This window comes from Orycteropus afer, unplaced genomic scaffold, assembly GCF_000298275.1.
Source record: "Orycteropus afer afer isolate SDZICR_OR568_19922 unplaced genomic scaffold, OryAfe1.0 scaffold00011, whole genome shotgun sequence".
Taxonomy (NCBI): Eukaryota; Metazoa; Chordata; class Mammalia; order Tubulidentata; family Orycteropodidae; genus Orycteropus; species Orycteropus afer.
The window spans coordinates 14794660-14803499 of NW_006921598.1; positions in this window are offsets into that span (position 1 = coordinate 14794660).

The following is an 8840-nucleotide window of genomic DNA, read 5'->3' on the forward strand; positions in this document are numbered from 1 at the left end:
TTCATTCCATCACCACCCAGCAAACAAGCCGGGCAAGTATTATTACCCCCGTTGTAGTGCCCAGGAAGCCAGTTTGGGGGAAGTTAAGGCCGTTCGTAGTCAGGGTCACAGAAAAACTGCGTGCGGAATCCTGTCTTGAGCCAGGCTCAGTAGTCCCCCTGCCCCCACCCCCCGAATCCTCCAGGGCAGGGCAGGGCGGGCGCAGGGCTGGGGCGCAGGCCTAGGTCGTAGGCCAGGGTGAATTCGCTTAGACGCCGCCGGGGGGAAGCTGTGGGCGTAGCAGATGCTAGGTCACGAGGGCCTTAGACGTCCGGACCGAGCGCGACCAGGGACACACGCGCCGAGGAGCAGCAGAGTTACGATGCAGCCCGGCCACTGACACTAGGGATGCAGGATTCCCGGGCGCCACAGGCAGAAAGCTAGAGCCTACACCGCCCCTGGAACTGGAGCTTCGGACGTCTGGGCTTTAAGTTTTCTCTCACTTTGCTCTTTAAAACGATTTTAAAAAGAAATCCTTAATACAAATATATAGAAGAAAATAATACTCTCATCTCCCCTACTCCATTCCCACCTCTGCACTCCTGCGGTAACTGAGGTTGACAGTCGGGGCGAATCCTTCCACCCCATACCACATTCCCCGGCTTTCCCTCCCAAAATCTAAATCTGGAATCGTCCTGTATTCCAAGGGTGTCTCGCAGGGTTAGGAGTGACACCTGGGCCGCCTAAGTTCAGGTTTGTATGGTTGTCAGGTCTTTTGGGTTCGAAGATGTTTCTGAAAGTTTTTATGATTATTATTTTCACTTCGGAGGCGCCGCGTGGAGCTAGCTGGTGTTGGCAGCGGCCAGAACGCGCCGATCTCTCCGGATGCCGAGAGGCGCAGGCGCGCCGCAAGCGCCCACGCTAATCAATAACCCCAGGCAGGCTCTGAACTGCAGGGGGTTGAGAGGCCTTTTCAAGACTGAGGCCTCTGGAGATGATGTATTTATTCTTCGCACTTACTGTGCACTTAGCACCAAAAGGGCTGTTCTTTGCACTTATCAAAGAGAGCCCTTGGCTCTGCGGTCTCAGACTTCCTGAGGCTGAGGAGCGCGAGTCCGCCCAGAGCCCCGCGCGCGCGCGCGCGCGCGCGCCGCCGCCGCCGCCTGTGTGTGGGTGTTTTCGGCCTGGGATCTCCAACAGGTGGCAACAGCCTGTGGTGAGCGAACCCGAGGCCCCTTCGCCCAGCCTGACATACGCGCGCCGGGGTTCTGAAGAGCCGCCACACCACTTCCTGGTCCGCGGCGCAGGCCCCGCGCCTCGCGACAGACTCTCGGAGGAAGCAGGCGCTGGGCTCGCGGTAGCCTAAGGCCGGGAATAGAGCATATTTGCGGGAAAGTGAACGTCCCTATGGGCTTGGCGCTCCAAGCAGCTCCACTACAGCCGCCACAAAGAGGCACGCTCTCCGAGTTTAACAGGAAAACTTCACTGAGTTCTTGCAAACTTAAATCCTAAACCGTTAATAACTGAAAGGAATCTCCCTTTCAAGTGACGGGAACAATCAGAGCAACTCCTCTTGGATCCAGAGAGACTCCGGGGTTGTTACTCCCTCTCCCTCCGTCTCCTCCTCCGCCTCCTCCTCCTCCTCCTCGAAGTTTGCCTTCCAAGTCCTCTTTGACTTTACACCCCACCGGAGAATTCTTGATAATAAATTGGGGGTCACTTAGCTGTGGTGATGCCTTCCTTCCCCTGTGCGCCCCTTCCCGGGTTGACCCCAGCCCCCGGCTGAGTCAAGTCCCCCTCGCTCTCTTCTGGATAGCCGAACCCCACGCCCTCTGGCCGGGCTGCCCAACAGCCTCTAAAAAACGCGGCTTCGAGGGGTGCCCGGCTCTAGGCGGGTTGCTTCGCTCCGCCGCCGCCACGCAGATTTATGCTCCCGCCATTCGTGAGAACCCCAACGCTTTGGCTGGGTTAATTTTTGTCAATTGTTCTTCATCACACTGAGATAGTTTCTAGCTTGAGGCGGATTTTATTTATCACCCTGCACATTTGAAATACAGTCAGACATAAAAATAACTGACTCTGGAACTCTGGCGCAATATTGGAGCCGTCGGGGAATAATTTGGCTAACTGGCTTGGACGTTTCACCTTCTAAACAGAAATGCAACTCTCAGTCAAACTGTAAATCAGATTGTCTTCAGCAATGAAAAAAAAAAAAAAAAAGAACGAAAGAAAAGAACCCACCCAAACCAGAAGGCAGTAGAAACGAAAAGAAAACGCAGATATTGACCAAAGCAGAAAGAGATACAGAAACCCAGATCGCATTTTAATTTTAAGCGTAGAATCTCACCAAGAACGTGAAATCCTGAATGCTTTGCCAGCGGGATGCTTCTCCTCGGGGATTCTCGGATGATCCCACTAACTGGATTAATTTACTTCTGTTTATTGTTACTGCTGTCGTCGTTGTTGTTATTAAATAATAAATGCTATTCTTAGTATGTTGGTTGGGCAAGCCTACTTCCGTAGTGATACTGCCTCGGAAACCCAAGGAGGGGTCGCTATGAGTCGGGGCCGACTCGACGGCACATAACAACAACAACAACAACAGTATGTTAATAAATCTAACCCAAACTTACTGTCAGGTGAGGTCAGGTTGGAGTCCCCTTGAACAGTTCTAATTATAAATGGAAACAAAGGGATAAAGAATGGCCTGGACAAGACAGGTGGAGAGCTCTGGAAGCGACTTAAATCTTGGTAAAGACAGAAATTTTCCTAGCACTTCCTTGTGCCCAGTTTTCCATGAATGGGTTGAAAAGAATCTGATAGTGTATCTCTGAGCATCAGGGATTCCTCTACCCCACCTACCTAGAACCCCGTAATAATAAACACTCAATTTCTTACCGCCCCACGTTGACTGAATGATCAAAATCGCGGCCAGGACAAGCCCTTTGCAAGGCAGAAACTGGAAAAGAAGAGAAAATCAATACAGGCGACCACTCAACAATTGATCATAAAGGGGAATTCAAAACACAACCAAATAAAACTTCTCCCGGGAAAGGGCGCATCTGCTATTATTTTGCATTATTTTTGCCCCCAAGGAAATTTCATTCCAGTGCAACAAACAGAGACCCGACTCAGGCTTGTTGCCCTCTGCTTCCACTATGGAAATTTGAGGATGATTTTCTTGACCGTGTACCCACAGCGACTTTATGCTTAGGCAGCTGCTCCATTCTTAGGGAATTTTTAAAAGTATGTATTTGTTTAAACTCATTTTTAACTAAGACCATTCACATAACTTGCCTCTAACATTTCTCCAAATAAACTGGAACAGGAGAGCTGAGACTCTTAAAAACCCACAAAATTAAATTTAAATTTAAAGATACCGAAGGGAGCTTCAGGTGAAAAATTAAAGGGATTATTTTTAAATAACTTGGAAGATTAAAGAGAAAGAGACCTTGGTGGTTGCAACGTTTTAATCCACTGATAGTACTGAATAAGTAATATTAAATTCTTGTTGTAATCAAAACATGTGGTTTCATCTTTAAACGAAAGAATTAAAATTAATATATTATTTTGGTGGAAGCAGGATCTTCAAGTAATTGGAAATTTTCTTCAAGAGCAGTTGAATTGGTGTGGTTTTGACAGTTGCATGGTCCAATAGTTCTTATATAGTCTCTAAACTGGCTTAGCCCAAGTTGTTATCTCTGCTTCTTCAGAACAGAACTCAATGAGATGCAGAACGCCCTGCTGAGGGGCACCTCCTATGTTGCCAATACATGGTCTGATGTTCTTTTCAGTATAACCAGCTGGAAACTTAAAAAAAAAAAAAAAAAGAAGAAGAAGAAGAAGAAGCTCCTCTCCACATATTATTTATTTATTTATTTTATTTCTAGTATACCAAGATGAATTCTTTCTCTTAGGATCCTGAACCACAAATATCTAAATAATAATGATAACCAAAGGTGTATTTCAAAAATTAAATCTACAGATGTAATACATACTGTGAACCCTATAAAATGCGTTTACAATGCTGACTTAAAGAAATTTATAACTTTCATATGTACCTTCCTTGTGCAATAGGCAACTGCCATATGTTTCCGACTTCCATAATTCAGTTTTTCCTGGACATCTGTAGCAGGTAGTGAGTGCTTCTTAAAGTATACTTTATGTAATTTGAGAAGGAACCCGCACCAAAGACTAAAGGTTAACATAAAAAAGCACAGATTTTCTAGAAAGGCTAGTTATTCTAAATTTACAACACCCATTACATGTAGCCTGAGATAGCTTTTTTTTTTTCCCCCTCTCTCTCCCTTTTTTTAAGTGACTAAATTCTGAAATGCAGTAATTTGGAAATGTAGTATTATATATGCTAAGGATTCTTCACAATAAATATTTCCAAAAGTATCTTCACATTTTGGTAGAGTTCCTTGACTTACTACTACTCTCTAGCTTTTTGTTTGAAGACTGTGCCTGAAAACCCAGGTTAGAAATATGTTCCAGTATAATGATTTGATTTGTGACATTTTAAAGTTTTTTTTTTTTTAACTGAAAAGGAGGGGGAAAAAAACTAAGCTCTTCCATTTTTCATCTTTCTTAATTGCTTATGCTACACTTTCTCAAAGGATGGAAGCATTTACATAATTAAAATTGAAAACAAAACAAAACCTAAAGTCATACTTTGTTGTCAAATTTTTTGCCTGTTTGTTTATATGCAGGGTTCATTCCCAATTTTAAGTGTTTTTCAATAGCTACCTTCCTTTTGTGCAATTTCAGGTCTGGCTTTAAATTAATCTGTTAAAAGTCTTTTCATTCAGCTGAAACTGAAATGCCTCATCTGTCAGTACAAAAATATGAATAAATTCCAGCCACATTCCTCATTGTTTATACATTCAGCAGATTATATAATTTTTGCACAACATTTTCACTGTTTAAGAACAGTGGGTGTCTACAAGATGTGAAACAAGGGAACAGGACCCAATTTACAGCCAATTATAGGTTGTATTAAGTTTTATAAAAAGTTAAACACCAAACCTAGTGATTCTTAAATGGGGCCTAACTCAGGACATGAATTCATTTTCAATTCATTTTATTAAGATGGCAGACTTAAGGTAATCTTTGTTTATAGGAGAAAATAGTATTATATATTTAATTTAAAGAATAAGAAGGTGCATATTGTACATATCAGTTTAAATATGATTTACATAGCACAGACTATTACTATGCCCATTAGCTATTTAGACAATAATATTTCATCTCTCCATTGATTTTCTCAGTTGGACTTATTTATAAATTGACCTAATGTAATGCTGATATCAGGAGTGTCCAACTACCCATCTTGGGACATGCATTTACCTCTGGATGTTAATTTCATTATTTCATCGAGTCATCTTATATTTGGATCAGGTCTTAGTGAAGGGGATAAGTGTGTCTTTCTTGAACATTTCTGTTTCTAACCCCTTTATGTAAGGTTTTGGGAGGAGTGGGGTCAATAAGTGAGGTAGAGAGGGTGGCGGTTTCTCGCCCGTAGGGGAAAAATAATTGTACCATCTTCAGGCAGAGCAGACACTGTTAGAAATTGTTTGACCATGCATCGAGAAGCTCTTGTCAGCCGCGAACTCACCCTGAGTTTTCTCTCGACTCTATTACCGGGTTCCTCACCTCCTCACTGCCCCTCCATTCGGTCTGTCAGAATTCCTCTAGTCCATTTTCCTCTTTCTTTTGCCATCCCCAAGCTGTAGAACTGTATTCACCAGAAAGGTGAATACAGTTTACACTCAAGGTCCTGGCAGCCGAAACTGCGCACTTCCCCTGAGTCCCAACCAACTAGAAAGGAGAGAGGGTTGAGAAATCAACACGAGAAAAGAAACTCTCCGACCCCGATCTTAGTTGGTTCGCCTTCCAGCCCCTCAGTGCTCTCCAGCTGGCTGCGTGGACGCTGAAGCAACGGCACTCGGTCTCAGCTGATTGAAATCTACAGGGATAGGTTAGTGGAAGGGAAGAATGGAAAACAGTAGCCAACATTGGGGGCGGTGATGTATGTGCGCGCAAATTCTCTGGATCGCCTTCTCCGCGGGGCCTGGGTTTGCAGCTGTGAGCCCTACACTCTGCAGGGAACAAGGCCGCGAGAGTTCAGTATCTAGCCCCGTGGCCGCTGATTTTAGCCCTGTAGTCTGTAAACTTATACGAATTGTAATTTGTTATTTTAATTAAAAAAAAAAAATAGGAAGAAAGTGGGAAAAGATAAGGCAGTAAGGGAGGAGAGAATAAGGCCCAGCTCCAGAGTGCGACTCTGCCCGGTGACTAGAAGCTGCGTCTGATGTCCATGGTCCGCAGTTAGGATATGGCTCCTTTCCAGATTACGTTACAAAGTCATGAAGCCAAATAAGTACCCCTCCTTGTGCCTGGGTTTGGCTCCTTCTCACTCTCACTCCTCAGCCTATTTCTGTATTTCTCTCCCAGCTAATCTTTTAGCTAATAATAAACATCTTCTTATGCGTGGGAAGGAAGTCCGGTTCCTGCCTGTTTGGAAAACTCGGGGACCACCTGATGAGTGTTGGCTTCAGGGACCAAGAACTTACTGTCCTATATGACAGACAGAGCTCATCTTCCTGGGACCAGAACAAACCCAAAATAAGGGGGAAAAAAATAAAAATTGCACACTTGCGAGCTGTGTCAAATCTTGAGTGCCGAAAACCAAACGTAAGGATTAAAAACTCCAACGAGAATGTGCCTACCGCGAATACAGAGAGTAAAAGGGGTGGGGAAAGATGTTAGTCTATCTAGAGAATGGAGTCCTGACGCCTAGGGCTTTGTACGTTTGAAATGTAAAAGTAAACCACTGTTTAAAAATAAAATACGAGTATTTTATAAGTTAGGGAAGATGAAATATGTGTTATATTATTGGAAATATAAAATATATATTTTATATATATATATTCAATTCTGTGGAGGGGGAAAACAAACAAACAAACAAAACTCCAGGTTGATAATACAGCGGGAGCCCACAGAGAGAATGCGCTTTAAAAATAAATTATTCAAACTGACCGATTTTAAACTTCACCAAGAAAAATAAAGAAGAGACCTGATATGCTTCTTAAAAGCCCCCCTTCCTCCTTAATGTTGCTATTATCTGGCTGGACACAGATTCCACTGTATACCAATCTCTCCAACCTGGAAGTGGAGAGATCTTCTGGTCTCCCCTCCCTGCTAGTCTCTGAACACGACTCGGTCTGATAATTTTCTTATGAGTGACTTCCATTTGAAATAGAGCCGCGCTGGTCTTGTCAGAGGCCTGACAGTTTAATTCAACTTTAATCGTTTCATTAACTTAGCTCATCCTTAGAAACGATCCTTTTTCTCAAAAAGCGACGCCAGGCACATGTCCCTGGTACTTACGCTCCACCCATTTTACACGCGGTCAGGTGCACACAAGTGCACTCGCAGACGCATACCACGAACACATGTTCACAGGGACATGTGTACATGCTCTCACTCGCGCATATATGCACATCCAGACATGTGCACACACGCTCATACACTGGCCAAGGTCTCCTCCCGCGTACACGCACTTCATGCCGGCTTGTTTCTGCTACTGCGCGCTCTGGCAGCGCTTTTGACAAAAGGTCTTTACAGGGCTCTAGCTTCGCAAAACGCTCGGAAGGCCGCGCCTCCGCCCCGCCTAGCTTCCTTCCTCCTCCAGCGCTGGAGAGGTACGACACCCCCTATCCAAGAGGTGCACTCCAGTTTACCACTCGCTGGGCTAGGGGGTTGGGGGCAGCTGGGCCTGCTCGGTCCCGGAGCCTCAGCAGATTCTACACGGGCCGGAGATAGGGAGCAGCAGCGCGGTTCTATCGCTGCGATTTCGAAAGCCCTACCTGGACCGTGACTAAGGGAACAGGCGCCCTCGCGCTGCCCCAGCGCTCCGCGAACACCTAGGTTATTTTAAGGGCTCCATTTTGACATATCAAGACTCAGCTTTCTAGCTGGTCGTCCATGCGGACACAAATCCCAAGTGTTTGCGCGTTCTGGGGTCTCAACCTCTCGCTTTACTCGGTAAGGCGAAAGAAGTAGCAGATGGAGCTACTCGGACGTGGGACCCTGTGATCTTGAGAGTGCCTTGTCGGTCTACCTACTTCTTCCCAAACTAGTTTGTGCTACAGGGTGGGTAAAGGGACAAGAACCCGTCTACAATGCAGGCTCAGATTCACTTGTGGAAACCGCGTTTGTTCGCAGCCGCCTCAGGTTTCTCCCGACTGGCTGGCTGCTCCTTCTCCTCCAATCTCCGGGCTCAAGTAAAACTTGGGGCTCCGGCGACTCCTACCCTGGGCGGCAGCGTCCACAAGGCGGCAAGGGCACAGAGAACTAGATGCCGCGAGACAGGTCTTTGCTTCTCTGGGTCAAAGAGATCCTGGAATTGGGCGGAGCGCTCCGTCCTCTACCTGCTTTGCCGGCTCACCCTGGGAGGGAGGAGCATCTGGCCACATCTGTCCTTGTAGCACCCACAGCCCAAGCCCTCCAGGCGGCCTTCCTTACCCTGGCCGGGCCTGCCCTCGAACCCGCTTCAGACTCTCGGTTGGAGCTTTTTTTTTGGCAACTGTAACAGCCCGGGGGCGCTGCCTTGGGAGGCCCATTGGAGCCCCAAACCAGTCGCACAGCCTTTCTTTTACAAATGCAAATCAACTCGCAGTTGAGTGTGTTTTTCAAGCGGGTATAAAGAGGTATTACCCCGTCTTTTCTAATGCCGAGGCTGCGGCGCCCGGCTGGGCAGCGAGCTCGCGTCTCTGCGCACAGCCAGCTCAGGTTCCCCGGCTCTGCTGCAGTCTCGCGTCGGGGGCAACAGCGCGTTCACCAGCTACCGTAAAAAA